The 22,551-nt window shown below is 40.7% G+C and overlaps 1 protein-coding gene across 7 annotated transcripts in view; it reads right to left on the bottom strand.

Moving 5' to 3' along the window:
* The window catches only part of FNDC3A (fibronectin type III domain containing 3A), a 112,906-nt gene extending 101,664 nt beyond the window's left edge, over window positions 1-11,242 (bottom strand). For 2 of the 7 annotated variants that reach the window (XM_070800093.1, XM_070800096.1), the window contains exon 1: window positions 10,276-10,415. The gene's annotated coding sequence lies outside the window, so the exon portion shown is untranslated. Of the gene's footprint in view, window positions 1-9,528; window positions 9,548-9,595; window positions 9,752-10,275; window positions 10,416-11,122 lie in introns of those variants that run through there. The other 5 variants (XM_019971291.2, XM_070800095.1, XM_070800094.1 and 2 more) reach the window with 5 other exon arrangements.
* Window positions 11,243-22,551: the final 11,309 nt, after the last annotated feature.

Below are 22,551 nucleotides of genomic sequence, written 5' to 3'. Positions count from 1 at the left end.
AGATTTAAAAATATCTTATCTCATCGATGTTTTACATTTCTCTTATTATTGCTGTTTGAGTATCTCTTCAAAACTGTATAGGCTACATTTCTACTCCTATGAATTTCCTACTTACATCCTTTCTCATTTTCTACCAGGTTGATTTGTAGGCACACCTTGTATACCTTGACTATTAACTTTGTCTATTACATGTCAAATATTTTAGCCCAGGCCGTCACTGCTTGTCTTTTTTAATGCCATTTAAGTTTGACATCTCATTTGAAATGGCTTTCACTGCCCTGAAATTTTTTTTAAATTCATGTCTTCCAAAATTTTTGCCATTTTATTTTTTACTTACTGAATGTATTTAGTCCAACTGGAACTTAGTTTTGAGAGTGCCACAAAGTGAGTACTTAATTATCTTTACCTCAACAGGATAGCCAATTGTCTAACATCATTTATAGACTAGCTCTTCCATTACTCACTTGTTTATCATATAATAAATTCTTCTGTAACCATGGAGCTCCTCCTGAATTCCTTATTCTGTTCCTTTGATCAACATGCTCATTCCTACTCCAAACTCTTAATAATTATAATTTTACAGTATGTTTTTTTATCTTTTTTTAATTTTTTAATATAAATTTATTTATTTTAATTGGAGGTTAATTACTTTACACTATTGTATTGGTTTTGCCATACGTCAACATGAATCCGCCATGGGTATACACATGTTCCCCATCCTGAACCCTCCTCCCACCTCCCTCCCCATACCATCCCTCTGGGTCATCCCAGTGCACCAGCCCCAAGCATTCTGTATCATGCATCGAACCTGGACTGGTGATTCGTTTCATATATGATATTATACATGTTTCAATGCCTGTTTTTTATCTTTGAAAACAAAAGGTAAATTCCCTTTTGTTATGCTTCATGTTGAAACTTAACTGTCCATTCTGGTGCACTTTCTTTCTCAAAACTTGAAACATCAGTTGGTCAAATCCCATTTTAAAAATTCTGTTGGATTTCTAATTAGGATTACACTGTCTTTACTGAATAATTTGGTAATTAAGTTCTCACATTCAGAAATATACTATTCTATCAATTTAAGATCTTCTTGTACTTTTTTTCTTCAGATACAACATATTTCTAAAAATTTCTTAAGTATTTTATAATTTAGGCTTCTACTTTTCTTACTGTTTTTCACAATTGGTTATTGCTGGTTTATAAGAAAGCTAATGAATCTAAGTTTATCCGATAGCAACTTGATTTACTGAAATCTCTTTTTGATTCAAATAATTTTCTGTTGCCTGTCTTATATTTTCTAAGTAGATAATCATATCAATTGCAAACCGTAACCATAATATATTCCACCTTACTCCTCTTCCCCGTTATTTAGAGGTTATTTTTCTTGTTTCTTAATGTACTAGCTACTTTGACCAATGTTCCTTTCTTTTAATGAAAGTACTCTAATAGTTCACTACGACATTTAATACAGGTTTCTGGTACTCTCTTTACAAGATTATTTTTGGTTGATAAAAAGTTGTCAGGGATAACTGAATTTTAGAAAATGATTTCTTTTTTTTAACATCAAAGAGAGAAACATACTTTCCCCCATTAACCTATTAATATAGTGAATTACATTAATATATTTCCTAATACTGAATCAATATTACACTCCTGGAATTCTACATATCAGAACTGGTGTGATTCAAAGCTAGGCTCTTGAGTCAGATGCTGGGTTCAAATCCCAAATCTTTCACTAACTAGTTATATGATTTTAAGCAAAAATGCTTATATGATTTAACTTCTTTGTGCTTCAGTTTCTTCATTTTAAAAATGATGACAATAATATCTACCTCAAAGAATCGCTTTAAGGATTAAGTAAACTAATATATATAAAGTTGTTTACAATAGTATACAGAATACAGAAATCATTTAATACATAAATAATTATTATCATTTACTGAGTGCCTTACATTTGCCAGCCAAAAGGTATGCCGCATTATAGGGGTCAGCAAACGAAGACCTGTGCACTGAATCTGGCCTCCTGCCAGCTTTTATTGGCATGCGGTTATATCTAATATTTACAATTTATCTCTGGCTATTTTTAAGGCTCCTAAACCACAGTTAAGTAGTTGCAACAAAGTTCATATGGCCACAAAGCCTAAAATACTTGCTATCTGCTCCTTTACAAGAAAAAAACAAAACAAAATTGCCAACCTGTGAAGTACGCTTCAAACTCACAGAGTTCAGTCTAACAGATGAGACAGGCAAGTTAAAATATATATATACATGCTACAGTATGTTACGTACACATTCATGATATTCTGAGCATACTGGGGAAGCATACAGCAGTTCAGTACTAAACTACAGAAAGGATTCACACAAGAAAAGAGAGATAAGAGAAGAGGTATTTTATTTACTTTTCATTTTAAAATATTTTTATATGCCTTTCCCTTTTATCCAAGTGTGTGAATTGCTACACAAAAGGAATACAATGTTGATTTCTGTGACATTCATATTCTAAGTATCCAAAACATTTAAACTTTTTAACAAATGATAGATATATAAGTAAATGGTGAAAACAAGAATTTGGATACCTAACAATGACTAGAAATGCCTATCAAAGGTCTAGATATATGTATCCCATGGCAAGTATTTTACTTGCCATGTTTAATAGGCTCTTTCTTTTTTAATCCCTATAACAGCTAATTCTAGGAGACAGATCCCTGTATTACCCCTCTTTAACATAAGAAACTAAGGTAAAGTAATATGTTCATGTTCATAACAGCCAGTAAGGTATAACAACCTATACCTGCCTAACATAAAACACAGGCTGTTTATACTACAAAGCTGGCAAGTGATGGGAAATAGATATAGTCAAATAATTTGTTATTGTTTAGTTGCTAAGTCATGTCCGACTCTTTGAGACCTCATGGACTGTAACCGGCCAGGCTCCTCTGTTCATGGGATTTCCCAAGCAAGAATACTAGAGTGGGTGGCCATTTCCTTCTCCAGGAGATCTTCCCGACCCAGGGACCAAACCTGCATCTCCCGCACTGCAGGCAGATTCTTTACCACTGTACCACCCGGGAAGCCCAGCTACGGGATATCATCAGAGTACAAACTCTGAAGATAAAGACAGAATACATTATAATTGACACAGCAGGAAATGTAGTGTAGTTTAATTTCTAAAACTGAGCAATGATTTAAATAAATTTGTATTTTTGAAGGAACAGTCTGGAAGCAGCCTGAAGATGAACTAGGTAGAGGGACAGCTGCCCACACATTCTACCCAAACTCTACTCTGTCACACACATTAGACCAGTTTTGGCCAGGTTCAAGTAATCGATAAAAAAATATAATTCTAGGACACTATGGCATTTGAGGAATAATGATCTGAAGTATTGGAAAGAGCTAGTCCTAATACAGAAGAAACAAAGATATATTTCATAAACTACTAACTAAAATGTAAGGGAAAATATATATTGCAAATGAAAATATGACATAGAAAAAAATCAAGTCTAAGAATGAAACTGTGATTGAGAATGGCTGTCACAAAAAAGACTCATAGACTTAAGAGAATGAATTTATGGTTACTGAGGGGAAGGGTGGGAGGGAGAGATACAATGGAAGTTTGGGATTGACATGTATACACTGCTATATATAAAATAGATAACCACCGAGGACCTACTGTACAGCAAGGGAACACTGCTCAATACTCTGTAACAACCTAAATGAGAAAAGAATTTGAAAAAGAATAGATCCATGTATAATTGATCTCCGGAGAAGGCAATGGCACCCCACTCCAGTTCTTTTGCCTGGAAAACCCCATGGACGGAGGAGCCTGGTAGGCTGCAGTCCATGGGGTCGCTAGAGTCAGACACAACTGAGCGACTTCACTTTCACTTTTCACTTTCATGCATTGGAGAAGGAAATGGCAACCCACTCCAGTGTTCTTGCCTGGAGAATCCCAGGGACGGGGAAGCCTGGTGCGTTGCCGTCTCTGGGGTTGCACAGAGTCGGACACGACTGAAGTGACTTAGCATAACATAGCATAGCATAGCATAATTGATCTCTCTGCTGTATACCCGAAACTAACAATGCATTGTCAATCAACTATACTCTAATAAAAAAAAAGAAATCTTTGGAAAACAAAAAAGAATGGCTATCACAAGCCAACCAAAAAATTTAGAGAATGAAAACATAATAAAAATCACAAAAAATTATGTCTTCACTTTTATTTTTATTTAAGCCAATCTTAAGACAAATGGATTTTGAAGTAAATGAAATCATTACTCCCTTCAAGCTAGATCTCAACAAAAGAACACAGTTGTATTTGACATCTATTCCTGCAAAGAAAGCATATAATTACTTTTTAAAGAAAAGTCTTAACTGTGCTTTAAAATGTACTTAAACATCTGTTTAGAACTGCCAGAGAAGTAGGCAGATTTTTTTTTCCTCCTCACTAGGGAATTGGATTTCACTAAGATATTACTTAAATTGTTCAAATTATTCTGTTCAAATACATGTTAAAATGTGGATTCTGAAGAAGGAAAGCAGAACACGGTGACTTTCAGACATTTTTGATAGAGGCTGATTAACAATCTGTCAAATTTAGAGATCTTTTACACCAAGGTTTATTTCAAAGCACATATCATACTTACTTTGTATTTCTAACAACTAGCACATAAGCAATCTCAAGAAGTGAGGCAGGAAGAGATGGAAGTCAATCAGAATAGTTTCATCTGTAAAATCAGAGTACCACCACATATCTGGCAGTCTATATAGGATTTTAAAAAATATAATCAACTTTCCAGTCAGAGTTCAAGTGTATCTTATTACTATACATACAGAAATAGTCATCTACTTGGAAAAAAAAAAAAAAAACATAAGGAATTCACTTTTGCATATTTCTATCCCACTGTGGAAAGACTAGCTGAATTTCCTTTGAGTAGATCAGTATTCTCCTGCAAAGAGGAACACAGGCGTTGGATAGGGACAATGAAAGATTAATAAGAATGGAAAGAAAGCTTTTAAAATGTGCACCGTCTATGCCAAGAAGGCAGTTAAAAGTTTTGAGTAAACCAAATGTTTACTGGAATACTATTATTTACAGAACTTTGGAGGATAAAGCTTGAACTCGTGATTTCTGGTCTTACTAAAAAAAGGTTGCACTGCTTCCAATGTAGTAGTATTAATGTAAAAACATATGGTACATTAATACCACCATGGTTTCCAACATCCCTTTGGATGCTCACAATATTTCTGTGGGGAAAACAGGATATATATTACTCTCCATTTTAAGAACTGGGAACCCGAGACTGAAAAAAAAAACACCTAATCTGAAATCATATGGCTAATAAGGGTAAGTTGGAACTAAAATCCAAAGTACTTTATCTCCTATCTAGGAAACGGAAACAGCTGGAATAATGAAGCTGTTTCAAATTCTGACAAAAGTGGGGTGGCAAAGTGAATTGTTAATTTCTCCTTAAAGTGAAATTTAAAAAGCTGAACTTTTATTATGTAGCAATTCACGAAGGCTTGAAATTTAGTTCAAAAGGTCTATAATGCCTTAAAACCGAAAACAGTACACACATACACAAAGCATGGAAAACGCTAGTACAAGTAAAAGGGCAAGAGTTAACTTCAGTTTGGGGGTTTTGTTGCTTTGTCTGCTTTTAATGTCTTTAAGAGGAAAAAAAGAAACTCTACTGATTTTACCCAGACAGCTCTCCATCTTATATATCTTTACTTTTCCCAACACCTAATGCTATCTCTGACATACAGAATGTACTGATTCAAAGAAACCTCTCACGCTATATTCTTACTTTCTTGATAAGACAAAATACAGAGTAACCCTAGCCAATTTTATTCATGCAACCATAACCTGAAGCACCACTATTTAGCTGGTAATGGTACATGAAACACAATGTGCTGAAGGAAACAGAACTGCCGAAACATACACCTATAAATTTAGAAACTTCAAAAGAGGTATTTCATGTAGAGGAATCTTCAAAATAACCGATACTTACCCTTTAAATCACTGTAACTTATCTCTAAACAATCATAATGAAAATATTTTAAAAGAGACGTCTAGGTCTTTTTTCTCTGCCTCAATCTACACGTGATACAATCTTTTCTTGATGACTCAAGCTCATCAATGTGAATGTCAATTATGTGACTCTTGGAGTTACTGAGGGATGTTGCAACTGCTCTACTCTTTACTAACTCCTCATCAACTACTTTTATAGACGCTGTTTCCTGCTGCCTGCTCCCCAATTGTCATTTGCAGGCCACCAGCATCCTAGCCAAGGCTTCTACAATGACAGCTGTAGTTTAAAATATGTACAACCTGAATAGGCAGTTGATATACTTAGTCTTATACAGATTCTAAATCAAGCCCTGGAGTAGCTATTTTCACTGCTCTAAGGACTAGCTCAAAGGCTTTTCTTCTTTCACTTCCTAGTTGTGAAACTCAGTCTAGGCAGTTGCTAGAAGTCTGGTCACAAAATAACAATTACAATAGAAGTTATTTCTGCATGTTCTCTTTATTTTTATCTTAACATATGGAAAAAGATAAATGATACTCAAAACACAAAACAACCATGTAGACAAATGATGTAAGGCAGCTCACATTATGTGCTATATGGACAATTAACTAGCCAATTATTAGCCAACAATCAGCAAAGTAGGCCCGCTGGTCAAATTCTGCGATTGGAAGAAACAAATAAAAAAGGATATTCAATAGAGACTATAAGTGGCCCACAAGGCCTAAAGTATTAGCTATCTGGCACTCTACAGAAAGTCCGCTGATCCCTGATCTAAGCTATAAACACACACATATAAAATATATAAGCTATTCTTCAAACATAAAGCTTAAGTTATTAATATGTCAAAGTAGATGCAGCACTCTTCCAGTGATGGCTTCACAATGATACGGGCAAACTGTCCTGTCCAGCCCTGCCTGTTCCTTTCTTGACCATGTCTTGGCACTTGGCCAAAATCTTGTCTTTAACCTTCTTTTCATCTTCCTCCTGATACTTACCCTCTCAGACTGGTCTCCTTGAATGTCCTTCCTTTTGCTTGATCCCGAAATCCTTCCTAAGATTCAAGTCTGACTTCTTCTGAATGCCTTCCAGGATCATTCCTGCCTTCAGTAGCCTCACTTTCCTTTAAATTCCAGTCCTTACCACATAATTTAATAAGGCCATCTTGTATTTTTTGTTAAGGATTTCTTGTGTGTTAGTCTAGTATCCCCAACTAGTCTGTAAACTACTTGAAGGAAGGAAACACATCCCATTGCTTTTGTATCCCCACTCTAATAGCTCACCATCGTCTGAGCATGTCATCTCCCCAGAGATGACACATGCAACTCTCTATCTTGAGAAAAAAAAGCCTGAGGCCTGGTAATGGATGATAAGTGATTGGAAATATCAAAGGAAGACACATACAAAGGAACTTGATGTAAGACCATAGATTACACCACAAACTTATAAAGTATATGTGAAAGGTAAAGCAAAACTACCACAGTGGGAGGATGGAGATAAGATCAAGGGATAAGGAGGCCACAGCATAACACTCTGAAATAAAATGAGGCCAAAATATTAAGAAAATACTAAAAGCTCTCAAAACAGGTGAAAAAAAATTGTCTTTCACCATTATTGGTCATTCATTTCTTTCAAGCAAGCAGCTCTCGACACTGATATCCACAGGGGCCATTTTTCTTTTTCTTTTTGCAATGTGATAAACAGAAGCACTGAAAAAGACTCAGTGGAATTGCAGGCAGAGCATTCTAAACCTTTGGATTTACAATATTGTGAATTTATTTGAAATCTGCTAGAGACTGCTCGAGGGAAAAAAAGCAATCATTTATCTTTTGATCACCTGGCTAATAAAACTGGAAATCATATGCATAGCCCTACATCATTCTCAAAGACATCATCTAGACTCATTTTCATAGAAAAATGCAACAAGAACATTAAAAAAAAAAAACCCTTAGATTACCTCATCAAACTGTACTTTAAAAATACAGGCAAAATAGAAGATGCACAAGCCTTGGGTATATACACATTAAAATATACAAATATTTTTTAAACAGACATAACTATTAACCATCAATCTAAACTAAAAACATAAATTAAATGCTCTTTACCCAAGTAAAGCTACTAAAGATGATGAGAATATTAATCATGCATCCCTGTTCTTTTCTGCGTTTTGTAGCCTCTCAATCCTGACCTCTGCCTGGCTGGTCAGAGAAGAGGAAGAAATTTTTTCTTAACCAGTAATAAAATATGCTCAATATTATACCATAGAACTTAAAAAATTAGAACATAATTATTAAATGCAGGAGAAAATAAATCAGCTTTCAGTTACTCATATAAAGGGGGAAAGTGATGACACAGATGACATCAAAAGATAATCCTAAATCTGTTTTTTTGAATGCATACCATTAATTTGGGAGAAGTAAATTACCCCTATGTTTGATTGAAACCAATGTTAACTAGCAGTTAATTTTTCCTAAACAGTCAATGATTTTTGAGGGTTCAGACAAAATGGAAAAAGAGGGAGTTCATTCAGAAGCATACAGGTGGTTAAAAGCAGCCAGCCTGAGATAAAAAAATTTTCAGTTAACCTACCCAAGAAAACTGAGACATGTTCTCTGAAAGGAAAAAAGAAAATTTCATAAAATTTACTATGATAGTGCTAAAATTCAGAAACAAAATTACTTATAAAAATTTTAACAAAAATTTTTTTTTCCTGTCAAGTCAGTACCCTCTCTTCCCACTAACTGGTATAAGTGGTGATGGCAAGAATTATCAGTGGGTTAAGAAGCTGAAAGCAAAATTTTAGGCACTACATTATAGAAGATGTGTTACAACCAATCCTTTTTATCACTGTTTTAAGTCCACCATCTGTCTCAGTGTGCACTTTTATCTCATTACTTGAGCAAAATCAAATCAACCGAGAAAATATCAAAAAGGCAGGAGATTCATTTCTCTGGACTATTTTTAGGTGATTTAAAAGCTTACACGATGGCAAGAACTACAGATTTAGCAAATACACAAAAACTAAATATTTATCCAAATACAAGATCATAGCCATAAGACTCAATTAGTTTCTGCCTAACATATGGCTCCAACTCCTGGGTGGCATATGTTTAGCACTAGTGCTGGTACTATCGTGGTGATAAAATATTATAGTAACAGTTCAACTTTTCATTCTTATAGTACAGAAAAAAACCAATTTTGCTTTCAAGAACTAAAAACACGGAAAGCAGCAAAATTGTTTTGCCGCTCAATTTCGAGTCCACAAATTACATGCACATGAGCTTTACAGAGTCAAAAAAAATCCTGTCAGCCTGGTATTCTTAGTTAACAGATGCTCAGACGCAAAGGTGTCCAAAGGAACTTACATGAAATTTCACAAAAGAAAATCCCGAATTTACGATTCCTAGCACCCCCACTATCCATTATCCACCCCCTACCCCTACAAAAAAAATCCCAAGGTTTTTTTTTTTAACGCTAACAGTTTAATAAAAGAACGACTTACATTAATTAAAATAGCCCCTTTTCTGCCCGCGATTTTACGGCTAAATTATGAGTTCATTTTCCTTTACCTAACACATGACGTCCTTCCACCGCCGTGTCAAAAGTTCAAAGATCCAGGTTGTTAAACAGGGCGAGGACTGCAGCCTGGAGTCCAACCCCCCCGCGACTGAACAGGTGGTTAACTCAGCCCGCTGAAGGAACGGCCAGGTACCGGGACCAGCCAAACAAGATCAAACACACCGGGGCGGGTTTTCGAGGTTTGAACCCCAACAGGCGCGGGGGTCTCTTCAGAGGGGCGTTCAAGTTCGGCGGCCGCCGGGCGGCCACAAGCCCGGGCGCTGCGGACGCTCGGCGATCCTCTCCTGGAGGGCTCCGGCACTCGACCCCCGCGCCGCCAGGAGCGGCGCTGCTCGCCGCGGGCCGCCGGCCAGGGGGGGCGGAGGGCGGACCGCCCGCGCCCCCGCGCCGCCTCCGCGGGCTGGTGGCGGGGCCGTGGCCGCGCCCCCGCGAGCGCCTCCCGGAGAGACTGGGGCCCGGCAGGTGCCCGACAAGCGGATGCGTCCCGCCCGCGGCCCGCTCCCCCCGCTCGGCAGAGCGCGCGCCCCCAGGACGGGGTGGGCCGCGCCCCTCGACGGGCCCGAACCCCCTCTCGGCGCCCCGGCCCTTCACACTCAGCCTAACGGATTCCGTGACGCCTGCTCCGGGGCGCGACGCCCGCCTTTCCCGAAGGGAGCGCCCGCGCTCTCACCTCCGAGTCACGCCGCTCTGAGGCGGAGGAAGGCGGCTACCCCGGTGCCTCTTCTTCGGGTTCCTGATCGTCCTCGCTCCACCTCAGCGGCAGAGCCAGCTCTCGGGGCCGCCGCAGCCGCCGGCGCACTGACTGTTGGGGTGGTTTCCCGGCAGTGACGGCGCCGCCTCAGCCCCGCTCCTCGCTCCCTCTCCGCGTAGCTCCCGCTTTCTGTTTCACCCGAGGGACCGCGAACGCCGCCGCCGCCATGCTTACTACGGAGCCGGGAGGAGGAGCCCGGAGTCGGCTCGCCGAGTGCGGCTGCGCGAGCCCCGCCGACGGCGCCCCCGGCCGGCCCGGACCCCGCGTCCCCGCCCCGTGCCCGCCGCCCCGCGGGTCTTTCCCCGGAGCGCCGGGCGGCCGAGTAACCCCACCACGCCGCAAGCCCGGACGCCCACCGCCCTCCCGGGCTCCGGGCTCTTTCCCGAGGCCCGACTGCGCCCGAGTCGTCGTAGCCGCCGCGGCGGCCAGGCTGCTGGCGACACTAGGGAAATGAGGAGTTAATAATGGACGTTCCTGGGACCACTCACACAATTTCTCAGTCCAAACTCTAAAAGGCTCCCTGTGAGGCGCACCGGGTCTGCCTCTTTCCGAAAGCGCAAAACTTAATGCCGGCAGGTGCTTTTAAAGACACTCCCCCGAGGAACAGGAAGCCAACCGAAGTGGGCTTGGATGTTTTCAATTCCAAACGCTTTAGTGCCCGGGATCTCCTCAGCAAGCAAAAATACTTAGATATTTACTGCAGTTGAAAATGTGGGGGTTAGTTTTTTAGTCTCTTCCCCAATCAAATCGCGTGGAATCCCATTACCTTAATTTGTGCTGCAGCCCGAAGACCTGGAAGGGAACGCAGTCGAGATTTCCCTGAACCTCCAGCGACTGGGGGCGCTGCAATAATGCCTGAGGGCTGCCCTGGGCTGCTTCCTTTTGCGGGTTCTACTAGAAGACTTGGGATGGGGGTAGTCCTTGGGACGGGGAGTCTAACCCAGGAACTGTCCCTTCAGAAACAATGGTGATGTAACCAGGCTTCTTTGTCTGGCTTTATTTCGGTTTTTTAATTGTGCTGCCTTTCAAAAATAGCAGTGCTTTTTTCTTCCACCTTTTAACAGGAATTCTCTGAAAATGTATTTATTCCCTACCTTCTTAAGGAATACAGTGGTTAATGAAATCCTTTGTTGATGACTGGCCATCAGATGCCATACCTTGGCCATAACCTAAAGTCCCAAAAGATTGCTGAGGTATATAGGGTCTCTACTTAGGTGATCTCTCTTTTTTTTTTCTCTCTCTTTGGAATGTTCTCATCACCTTTTCTAATATCTGTTACTGCTGCTCCTCTTCTCATCTGCCTCTTGAACCACTCAGATCCTTCTTCTCATCCTTTCTACTTTACTGTTTATTTTTTACTCTTTTCTCCTTTCTTGTGTTCTTTATGGCGCCAGGTAATGATTGATGAGGTGTTTATATCCACAATCAGCCAATGAGAGATTTGGTTTCTTCCTCTTCTTCCCATCAGTAAATAGGACAGTGACTCTATATAAAATGGTATCTTGAGATATTTTCATTGTTGTTCACTCTCAAAAGTTCTTTTCCTGCAAGAGAGAGAGGTGTTTCCTTTTCTTAACTTCCAGATTTGGCCCTCTTCCAGACAATTGCTGGAAAGCTGATCTCTGAATAACTGAAGCATAACTCTATGTTTTAAAATAGGATTTATCAGAGTGTGGGTGAGTTGGGTGGCTTCTCCATATTGCTTCCCTAGCTCTATTAGGTCTGAGACTAAGCTACTGCTGCTGCTGCTGCTAAGTCGCTTCAGTCATGCCCAACTCTGTGTGACCCCATAGACGGCAGCCCACCAGGCTCCCCCGTCCCTGGGATTCTCCAGGCAAGAACACTGGAGTGGGTTGCCATTTCCTTCTCCAATGTGAAAGTGAAAAGTGAAAGTGAAAGTGAAGTCGCTCAGTCCTGTCAGACTGGTAGCAACCACATGGACTGCAGCCCACCAGCCTCCTCCATCCATGGGATTTTCCAGGCAAGAGTACTGGAGTGGGGTGCCATTGCCTTCTCCGCAAGACTAAGCTAGTGGTTTCCAAAGACAACTCTAAGTAATTTCCAAAGCTTCCTATTCAGGAGCTTTTTAAAAAGACAGAATCTTGTAATCTATCCCTCAAAATTTAATTCCTTTGGCATTGGGGTAGGGATGAGGGGGAAAAAAATGTCATTTAAAAAAACTATATTATTAAAAATTATATTTGGGGCATGCCTACATGTATAGGCACAACAAGAAAGAACAGCTATTTTGGAGGAGACTAAGACATAATTCAGAATACCATTGAAGTAGACATAGATTAGTCAACAATATGCGATGCTGTAAGGTTGAGTCAAGTGAGGACTGGGGAATTTATGTTCTGTGGAGAGAATGAATCACACACATAAATAACCCTAGCATGGCCACCACTATGAATTCTTTGGGAATCCAGAGAGGGACACTAATTTACACTGACTTTGAACAAGTCACTTCTCAGTGCTTCATTTTCCTTATCAATAAAAGTTATTTAAAATTCTCATCTTTCTTGAGCTCTGAGTAATACCCAACACTTGGATCACTTATTTCCTCGAAGAGTTCTTCTTCCTTTGGCACTATACGCGCTTAGCTTTTCCAGATACCTTTCTGGGTATCGTTTCTCTAATTCCCTCACAGATTCCTTCTCCTCTCCCTAACTGTTAAATATAGGACTACCTCACAATTTAGTCTGGGTTCTTTTCTGTTTTCGTTATAATCTCTTGGTCTGAACATCATCACCCACCCCAATTATTTTAGTTACCGTCAAAAGTTGATGATTACCAGGTATGTGTCTCTAGCCCTGACCCTTATCCTAAATTCCAAATCAACTGCTTCATTAACTTAGTCACTTGAAGTCTCAAAGTTACAAAGTTTAGACCAACTTAGTTGATAAACTCTTCTTGTTTTCCTTTCTCCTCATCTATGTGTGTGTATGCACATTTTAGTCGCTCAGTTGTCAGACTCTTTATGACCCCATGGTCTGTAGCCGGCCAGGCTCCTCTGTCCATGGGATTCTCCAGGCAAGAATATTGGAGTGGGTAACCATTCCCTTCTCCAAGGATCTTCCCAACTCAGGGATTGAACCCAGATCTCCTGCATTGCAGGCAGATTGTTTATATTAGTGTTTATTATCTGAGCTATCAGGGAAGCCCTATCCTCATCTATCTAGTTGTTCAAATCAAACAGGCAGTAGTCACCCCCTGACATCTCCCTCAGATTCATTGCAACACCAAGTTTTGGCAATTTTCTCTCCAAAATCTCTCAAATTGGCCTACTTCTTTCCTGTTGTCACCAATCTAATCTGGTCTCACTGCATATGATCTGAGCCCTTCCATCAGTTTTCTACTTTGCAGCTAAAACAGTTTTACTAAAAGCAAGTAAGACTATTCCTCTTCTCACATAAAACCCTTAAACAGCATCTCCCTGCTCTAAGATAAGACTAGCATTCTTAAGGTGGCCTAACAGAGCATGTGAGGTCTTGCCTTTTCTAGTCTGATCTGATACCACTCTCCCCTGGCTTCCTGTGTTGAAGACTTCCCCACCACCTTTTATATTCTCAAACATGCTGCAGTCTCAACAGCACAGGCTCTGTGCACATGACCTTCTTCTCCCTTTTAACTTGAGTATGGAAAAAGCATTTCTAACTTCCCAGACAAGTTCAAGACCCCTTGTTGATGAAGCCCTTCTACAACTAATGTACTTTTCCCTCTATGACTTACCTCAGTTTTTAGCATTTGGTTGGAGAAGGAAATGGCAACCCACTCCAGTATTCTTGCTGGGAAAATTTCATGGACAGATGAGCCTGACAGGCTACAGTCCATGGGGTTGCAAAGAGTCGGACACGACTGAGCACACATACGTAGCATTTGGTATGCGTATATACTGCAAATGTGTCTATTGTTCCCTTCAAGAGGAGAAGGACTGAACCTACTTTTGCTTACACAGTGCCTGGCATTTAATAGCTGCCCAATAAATATTTCTTAAATGAATGCTGTCCTCTGACGTTCCTTATGGCATTCTGGAAAGTTGTTGAATCATGCAATTAGGAGATCTGAGAGAGGAAACGTTTGTATGATTAGTGGAAAGAGATATGGTATACGTTGGCAGACAATTCTTCACAGAGCTGTCATACTTCAGTAACATCTAGTAAGCAGAGACACCAGCGGTTTTTCTCTAGACTATCTTTTCCAGATGTTTGTATATCAGATTTAGAAGGTTGAGATTGTGTTTCCCACTGGAGCAGGAGGCGCACCTTGTTTACCATCCAATATGATAACTTCTCCTTCTGTAGTGAAGGTTGAATGGGTTTACCTGTTCAGTTCAATCGCTTAGTCATGTCTGACTCTTTTCAACCCCATGGACTGCAGCACACCAGGCTTCCCTGTCCATCACTGACTCCCAGAGCTTGTTCAAATTCATGTCCATCGAGTCAGTGATACCATCCAACCATCTCATCCTCTGTTGTCCCCTTCTCCTCCCGCCTTCAATCTTTCCCAGCAGCAGGGTCTTTTCCAATAAGTTAGTTCTTCACATTAGATGGCCAAAGATTGATTTTGAAATGAAGTGAAGTCGCTCAGTCGTGTCCCATGGACTGTAGCCTACAACACTCCTCTGTCCATGGGATTATCCAGGCAAGAGTACTGGATTGATTTTAGATATAAGTAAATGGACACAGGGAGAAAAAATAAGTGGAGAAGTAAACTGAAGGTAGGATGTCTTAACTCATACAAAGATAATGTAGTTACTGGAAGCGACAAGAAATTCCATCTTATTTAAAGGTTAAATATAAAGAGGGCACTTGAGTGAACAATCACTGTTCCTCCTTCCTAATGCCCTACCCTACCTATCCCCATTCTCTTAACTCAGGACCAGGCTTATTTGACACTTTGATCTAAGTGTAGTCATCTTTTATTTTCATATAGTCTATCTATGGGCTCCCCTGGTGGCTCAGTCAGTAAAGAATCTGCCTGCAATGCAGGAGAGGTAAGAGACCCTGGTTCAATCCCTGGATCAGGAAGATCCCCCCGGAGGAGGAAATGGCAACCCCCTCCAGTATTCTTGCCTGGGAAATCCCATGAACAGAGGAGCCTGGTGGGCTGCCGTCCATAGGGTCTCAAGAGTCAGACATGACTGAAGCAACTTAGCATGCGTGCCAGAGTTAATTAAAACAACTATCCAGATTCCTTATTCAACAGTTCCTTAATTTAGAGAAGTAGTTTTCAACCTCCATAATAGTTGTCTTAGCCTTCATAGACCTCCTTTTTTTTTAACTGCAAATATTGGAGCTTCAGCTTCAGCATCAGTCCTTCCAATGAATATTCAGGGCTGATTTCCTTTACGATTGACTCGTTTGATCTTCTTTTGGTCCAAGGAACTCTCAAGAGTCCTCCAACACCACAGTTCAAAAGCATCAATTCTTTGGTGCTCAGCTTTCTTTATTGTCCAACTCTCACATCCAGTTGTGACTACTGGAAAAACCGTAGCTTTGACTAGACAGACCTTTGTTGGCAAAGTGATGTCTTTGCTTTTTGATATGCTGTCTAGGTTGGTTATAACGTTCCTTCCAAGGAGCAAGCATCTTTTAATTTCATGGCTGCAGTCACCATCTGCAGTGATTTTGGAGCCCCCCAAAAAATAAAGTCTCTCACTGTTGCCATTTTTCCCCCATCTATTTGCCATGATGTGATGGGACCAGATGCCATGATCTTCGTTTTTTGAATGTTGAGTTTTAAGTGAAAAGCCAACTTTTTCACTCTCTCACTTTCATCAAGAGGCTCTTTAGTTCTTCTTTACTTTCTGCCATAAGGGTGATGTCATCTGTGTATCTGAGGTTATTGATATTTCTCATGGCAGTCTTGATTCCAGCTTGTGCTTCATCCAGCCCAGCAATTCACATGATGTACTCTACATATAAGTTACCTGTAGCTTATCGTAAAAGATGTAGGCTTCTTAAGCTTGAGGTTCTTCAGCTCTGATGCAAACCCACTGCATATGCAGCATCACCTGGGTTACTCCGTATTTCCCTGGCTGAGACCTGGGAGGCAAGGGAACTGTTATGAACAGGAAGCTGGTGCTCCTTGCTGTGAAAAAGTGAAAATCAAAGTCACTCAGTCATGTCCGACTCTTTGCAACCCCATGGACTGTACAGTCTATGGAATTCTCTAGGCCAGAATACTGGAGTGGGTAGCCTTTCCCTTCTCCAGGGGATGTTCCCAACCCAGGGATCGAACCCAAGTCTCCTGCATTACAGGCTGGTTCTCCAGCTGAACCACAAGGGAAGCCCATGCCATATGTATTACACTCCTTTCACCCAGAAGATTCAGATCTTCTGCTAGCATCCAAGAAACTGTAGCGGGCTGTTATTAGCTTGCAAGGAGTGTAAAATCTCAGACCCTTCACAGCTCTTAACAAGCTACAATGCGTTGAAGTGAAAGAAAGAGATGAAAAGGTCAAACAGCAGGTGGAGATTTGTCTTTTGGGAAATTTGGGGGGAAAGTCTCGTGAGGAAGAGAGCTGGGACAAGAGATTGAAGTGGGAGCATTTTGCTGGTCAAACCTGAGCAACCCTGGGAGTCATAACTCAGAACAGAGCCAGAGAGAACACTGATTGTCATTTGCTCCTCTTTGGATAGGGAACTGTTGCAAGTCAGGAAGAGGAAAGGGAGGTAAAAGCAGTTGATCTGGAGGCACACCAGTTAAAGCAGTCTGAAGTTTTTCATTTGTCTCTGAGGGGTGTGATGTAAATGTGGGGGAGGAGATAAAGGCTTGCGTGTGAGAGTGCTAAGTCAATTCAGTCATGTCCTACTCTTTGTGACCCTATGGACTGTAGCTCACCAGGCTCCTCTGTCCATGGGGGATTCTCCAAGCAAGAATACTGGAGTGGGTTGCCATGCCCTCCTCCAGGGGATCTTCCTGACCCAGGGATCAAACCCAGGTTTCTAATGTCTCCTGCATTGGCAGGTGGGTACTTTTACCACTGGCGCTACCTGGGAAGCCTGAGAAAGGCTTTGGAATCAGGTAAATCTGGGCTCAAATCTCAGCTCTATTTCTGACCGATTGATCGATCTTGGGCATGTTATCCTCCAGAGCCTCAATTCCTCACCTGTAATCTTAGGATAAAATATCTACTTTGTAGGAGTAAGTGGCATGATGCATGACAATGCCTGGTATATGCCCGGTGCTCAATAAATAAGTAATATTACTAACTGTATGATTAGGATGTCCTGGATAATTGTGTCCTGGTGAGGGTAGGAAAGTTCAGAACCTTCCTCAGTATTTCCAAAGACAGGAGTTGGTCAGAGTCAAATTTTGCTTCAAATTCTTGATCCTATTGCAATTTCCATGCTTCACTGCACTTTCCCACCCATGCTTTCCTGTGTGGATGAAATAGCTGCTTCCCTAAAAGCAAAGGAAACACGGAATAAAATAGAAAGCAACTTGACATTGAACGCTGGCCATTCTCATCACAGGAAATTTCTCACAGGCCATCATTCTCCTCAGATCCCACTCTGCCACTCTGTTGCCTCGGATCCTCACTCTGCTAAGAACCTCCCCCATGATTTTTTAAATTTCTGGGACCCACCCCCCAAATCTGTCTTGGGACAATTTCCAAATTCTTGTTCAATTTATTACTCAGATATTTTGCTTTTTGTTTTCTGGTCCTCATTTGTATCCCAAATAGCTTCGGAAGCCTTATTTTCTTTTCAAAAAATAAAAAAGATCTATTCAGTGATTTTTGATAGAGTTAACTCTGTTTTACAGAAGTAGTTCTTAAAATTTGGCATGAATGAAAAACACCTGGAATGGCTTACTTAAAATACAGTGGTTCTACCATGTGTCCTCCACACAAAGATTTGGATTCATGAATTTATTTTATAAGCACTCCAAGAGCTTCTGAAAAAGGCAGTCCATGGGCCATACTTTGAACATCTTAGAACACCTCAAACAGCAGTCAGCTTTCACAAATGAGATGGTTTTTCTGTGACATGGAGTTAAACTAGGATTGACTTCGTTGTTCAAGAAAACTGATCGTCTATGGTTCAAGTCTTTCATGTTGTTTCTTTATAGAGAGACCAATTAGGAAAGACTAATTCCTAATGCCTTAATCACAAAATGATATCCTAATAGTCCAAATTTGTTAATGTTAGTGATATGATTTCAAAGCAATGCTACAGGAGACAGTCTTACTTCCAAAGAGGGAAAAGTCTTATCTGATTACTGGCCAGGACTTATTGAATAGGTTCCTGATTTGAAGGGGCCTACAATAATAGCCAGATTATAAGGATTTTCTCTAGGTTGAGAAAATAAGGTTTTTATATCTGTCTTTTAGACTGTCAACAGGTCTTTGATGTTTTGTACAGCTTTAGGAGGCAGTGATAGCAGCCCTGGAGTTGAACACACCACAATCATTATCCAGCATAACCAGATGACATATGAATCAGTTTTAAAGACAGAAGAAGGAGATAGCCATCTATAAGGATAATAAGGCCAAAGATGACTTAGGATTCAAAAAAAACTATCTCCAAACTACCTACCTTTTGTTTCTCAAAAAATCAAATTTCAAAACCAGAGCAATACTTTATCAAGATAACAATGGGATGTTAATCTGGAAAAAATAAAAATAAAATTTAAAGAAGTTAAGAAATGAAAATTCAGATAATCTAAATGCAATTGTCACCAAAGTTCTTCCGCAAACTTCAGAAGTAAATATTTAAACTGAGTTGCATTTTCAAAGTAACAGGCAAATCAACTATTCGTGGTAAGTAGAGCAAATATCTTTATATAATGTTATCATTAATTTTTACATATACAAGTGAAACAGGCATCTTTTAAATATACAATGAGGTATAGTAATGGGAAAAACTGCTGCTGCTGCTGCTAAGTCGCTTCAGTCGTGTCCGACTCTGTGCGACCCCAGAGACGGCAGCCCACTAGGTTCCCCCGTCCCTGGGATTCTCCAGGCAAGAACACTGGAGTGGGATGCCATTTCCTTCTCCAATGCATGAAAGTGAAAAGTGAAAGTGAAGTTGCCCAGTCATGTCCGACTCCTAGCAACCCCATGGACTGCAGCCCACCAGGCTCCTCTGTCCACGGGATTCTCCAGGTGAGAGTACTGGAGTGGATTGCCATTGCTTTCTCCGAATGGGAAAAACTAGGGAAATTGTTTATAAATTGAATACTTTCAATGAGGTAAATAAAATACTAATTTAATTTCAAATTTTCATGTATAAAGTTTTTAAAAACCAAGACACATTTGACCTTTGATCTTATTTTCTCTTTACAGTGTACATCCAAGATATAAATCTAGTACCATTCTATTGAAAAGACAAAAACTAAAATGAATTACTAGAAGTAATTACCATTATTAAAATAAAGTAAAATGAAGAGATTCACTTTAAAAATAATGAAAGATGACTTCACCAACTACATATTTAGATTCAAATTAGAGAAACTACTGACTTAAAACATTAGAAATTCAGATGTAGCCCATTTTCTCAAGTTACAGCAAACTAAAATTAAAAACGGAGCTGTGGTAGAACTCGCAGAGTAGTCTCACCCTCTTCTCCCGTCCACCTGCAAATTTTTTCCACAGGATTCTAACAATCCCCAGGGATTTGCACAGGTACAGTCCAAGAAATTAGCCCTCTGAGAAACCCCGTGGCGTTCACTGACTTCCTCCTTCCCTCCCCTGCTGTACTGAGGTATTTTCTCCTGTTATTTCCAAACCCAACAAAACTCCCCCGCTGCAGTTCTGTCTGTGCCAAAGGGGCCAACCCCTAACTTGAAGGGCGCTCATGTCTGTACCAAGATACAGTTTGCCATCGGCACTATTTCCCCTTGCTCTTGTCTTTAGCTCCCAAACTCCCATGTACGTTATTGCAAAACATATAATTATATAATTTATTTGTAGCTCTAGGACTTAGGCATGAGTTCATGGAATAGGCAACATGTTCCACTAAGCCTTTTTCTCTAACACTGGGCTATTGACCTTAAAGCGAACTTTTCGTACTTCTCTTCACTTAGGGTGAGTTGCTTTTTCCCTTCCTCTGTAAATAGACTGCTCTACTGCTTTGCTAATGTGCCCAAACATGCTCAAATCCTAGACCAAAAAACAGCTTAGCTCAAACTGTGACCCCAGCTACAAGAACAACTCCTGAACAGGGTCTTGGATGTTTAAGAGATGATTTACTATATTAATATTCTTAATAACAGCTTCTATTGAACATTGGACTTCCCTGGTGGCTCAGACGGTAAAGAATCTGCCTACAATGCAGGAGCCCTGGGTTCCATCCTTGAGTTGGGATGATCCCCTGGAGAAGGGAAATGGCAACCCACTCCAGTATTCTTGCCTGGAGAATTCCACAGACAGAGGAGCCTGGTGGGCTACAGTCCATGGAGTCATAAAAAAGTCAGACATGACTGAGCAACGAACACTTCACTTTCATTAAACATCCATATTAGACTAGGCATCGTACTCAACATTGAAAAAGAACAACTACTTCCTCCTAAGAATTTAAACTGATAATCCAAATCTGCTTCAGAGAGAAGTCCATTGCAAAAAAGTGAAGTGAAAATCACGTCCAACTCTTTGCAACCCCATGGACTATACAGTCCATGGAATTCTCCAGACCAGAATACTGGAGTAGGTAGCCTATCCCTTCTCCAGCACATCTTCCTGACCCAGGAATCAAAGCAGGGTCTCCTGCAGGTGGATTCTTTCCCCACTGAGCCATCCGGGAAGCTCTCCATTGCAAAGGAATCAATCAAGAAATATTTATAGAATGCCTTTTATATTAAAGGCTCTGTACAAAGAACAAATGCCTTGACCTTAACAAATTTACTTTTTGTGCTGATTATTTATGTTGTGCTCTCAGCTCCATGCCCACCCTTTCATATTCTGCTCTGGGATGCTGGGTCTGGGTCTGGAAACTACATTTCCCAAACTCCCTTACCAGTTACCTTCATCTTAGGGTCACCTAGTGGAGGCTGTGGTAATTAAAGAGATATTGGAAAGGTGGTAAAGGGGAGACAGGGCTTGCTTTCTATTTGCAATTCCTGTCAAAATATAACAGCTCCAAAATAATTTCAATATCTTTGGGCATATTTAGACCAGCGATGCCACACCTCTCCAATGCTGCTAGGACTAGTCAACTTCTGCTTCCTTATTAGTGTAAACACCAGCCGTACAACACCTCCCTCATCAGTTCGGTTCAGTCACTCAGTTGTGTCCAACTCTTTGTGACCCATGGGCTGCAGTGCACCAGGTTTCCCTGTCCATCACCAACTCCTGGAGCTTGCACAAACTCATGTCCATCGAGTCAGTGATGCCATCCAACCATTTTATCCTCTGTCGTCCCCATTTCCTCCTGCCTTCCATCTTTTCCAGCATCAGGGTTTTTTTCCAATGAGTCAGTCCTTCCAATAAGGTGGCCAAAGTTATTGGAGCTTCAGCTTCAGCATCAGTCCTTCCAATGAATATTCAGGACTGATTTCCTTTATGATTGATTTGGCTGATCTCTTTTCAGTCCAAGGGACTTTCAAGAGTTTTCTCCAACACCACAGTTCAAAAGCATCAATTCTTCAGCTCTAAGCTTTCTTTATAGTCAACTCTCACATCCAAACATGACTACTGGAAAAACCATAGCTTTGACTAAATGGACCTTGTTGGTATGCTGTCTAGATAGGTCATAGCTTTTCTTCCAAGGAGCAAGTGTCTTTTAATTTCATGGCTGCAGTCACCATCTGCAGTGATTTTGGAGGCCCCCCCCCCCCCACCAAATAAAGTCTATCATGATTTCCATTGTTTCCCCATCTATTTGCCATGAAGTGATGAGACTGGATGCCATGGTCTTTGTTTTCTGAATGTTGAGCTTTAAGCCAACTTTTTCACTCTCCTCTTTCACTTTCATCAAGAGGCTCTTTAGTTCTTCTTTACTTTCTGCCATAAGGGTGGTGTCATCTGCGTATCTGAGGTTATTGATATTGCTCATGGCAATCTTGATTCCAGCTTGTGCTTCATCCAGCCTGGCATTTCACATGATGTACTCTGCATATAAATTAAATAAGCAGGTCGACAATATACAGCCTTGACGTACTTTCCTCATAGACCCAGGTATTAACAATACGAAGACTCTTCCCATAAGCAAGAAGTGTTTTCATTTAGTTCTCTGTCCTGCTCCAGCC

This window comes from Bos indicus, chromosome 12, assembly GCF_029378745.1.
Source record: "Bos indicus isolate NIAB-ARS_2022 breed Sahiwal x Tharparkar chromosome 12, NIAB-ARS_B.indTharparkar_mat_pri_1.0, whole genome shotgun sequence".
Classification (NCBI taxonomy): Eukaryota; Metazoa; Chordata; class Mammalia; order Artiodactyla; family Bovidae; genus Bos; species Bos indicus.
Note: the sequence above shows the minus strand (reverse complement) of the source record. Positions and strands in the feature narration are given on the sequence as shown.